The sequence below is a fragment of the Colobus angolensis genome, unplaced genomic scaffold (assembly GCF_000951035.1).
Source record: "Colobus angolensis palliatus isolate OR3802 unplaced genomic scaffold, Cang.pa_1.0 Scaffold561, whole genome shotgun sequence".
NCBI classification, from domain to species: domain Eukaryota; kingdom Metazoa; phylum Chordata; class Mammalia; order Primates; family Cercopithecidae; genus Colobus; species Colobus angolensis.
The window spans coordinates 3,989-5,622 of NW_012119166.1; positions in this window are offsets into that span (position 1 = coordinate 3,989).

Genomic DNA, 1,634 nt, shown 5'->3' on the forward strand with positions numbered 1-1,634 from the left:
GTGTTGAAGTCTCCCATTATTATTGTATGGGAGTCTAAGTCTCTTTGTAAGTCTCTAAGGACTTGCTTTATGAATTTGAGTGCTCCTGTATTGGGTGCATATATATTTAGGATAGTTCACTCTTCCTGTTGAATTGATCCCTTTACCATTATGTAATGGCCTTCTTTGTCTCTTTTGATGTTTGATGATTTAAAGTCTATTTTGTCAGAGACTATGATTGCAACCCCTCCTTTTTTTTGTTCTCCATTTGCTTGGTAGATCTTCCTCCATCCCTTTAGTTTGATCCTATGTATGTCTCTGCATGTGAGATGGGTCTCCTGAATACAGCAGACTGATGGGTCTTGACTCTTTATACATTTTGCCAGTCTGTGTCTTTTAATTGGAGGATTTAGGCCATTGACATATAAGGTTAATATTGTTATGTGTGAACTTGATCCTGCCATTACGATATTAACTGGTTATTTTGCTCGATAGTTAATGCAGTTTCTTTCTAGCCTTGATGGTCTTGACATTTTGGCATGTTTTTGCAATGGCTGGTAATGGTTGTTCCTTTCCATCTTTAGGGCTTCCTTCAGGGTCTCTTGTAAGGCTGGCATGGTGGTGACAAAATCTCTAAGCATTTGCTTATCTGTAAAGGATTTTATTTCTCCTTCATTGATGAAACTTTGTTTGGCTGGATATGAAATCCTGGGTTTAAAATTCTTTTCTTTAAGAATGTTGAATATTGGCCCCCACTCTCTTCCGGCTTGTAGAGTTTATGCCGAGAGGTCTGCTGTTAGTCTGATGGGCTTCCCTGTGTGGGTAACCCGACTTTTCTCTCTGGCTGCCCTGAAGATTTTTTTCTTCATTTCAACTTTGGTTAATCTGGCAACCATGTGTCCTGGAGTTGCTCTTCTCGAGGAGTATCTTTTTGGTGTTCTCCGTATTTCCTGAATTTGAATGTTGGCCTGCCCTACTAGGTTGGGGAAGTTCTCCTGGATGATATTCTGAAGAGTGTTTTCCAACTTGGTTCCATTTTCCCCCTCACTTTCAGACACCCCAATCAGACATAGATTTGGTCTTTTTACATAATCCCATATTTCTTGCAGGCCTTGTTCATTTCTTTCTCTTCTTTTTTCTTTTGGATTCTCTTCTCGCTTCATTTCATTCATTTGATCCTCAATCGCTGATACTCTTTCTTCCAGTTGATCAAGTCGGTTACTGAAGCTTGCAGATTTGCCACGTATTTCTCATGTCATGATTTTCATGTCTGTCATTTCATTTATGACGTTCTCTGCATTAATTATTCTAGCTATCAATTCTTCCACTCTTTTTTCAAGATTTTTAGTTTCTTTGCGCTGGGTACGTAATTCCTCCTTTACTGAAGCCTTTTTCTCTCATCTTGTCAAAGTCATTCTCTGACCAGCTTTGATCCATTGCTGGTGATGATCTGCGCTCCTTTGCAGGGGGAGATGCGCTCTTATTTTTTGAATTTCCAGATTTTCTGCCCTGCTTCTTCCCCATTTTGTGGTTTTATCTGCCTCTGGTATTTGATGAAGGGACGTACTGATGGGGTTTTGGTATAGGTGTTCTTCCTGTTTGGTAGTTTTCTGTCTAATAGTCAGGACCCTCAGCTGTAGGTCTGTTGGAGATTG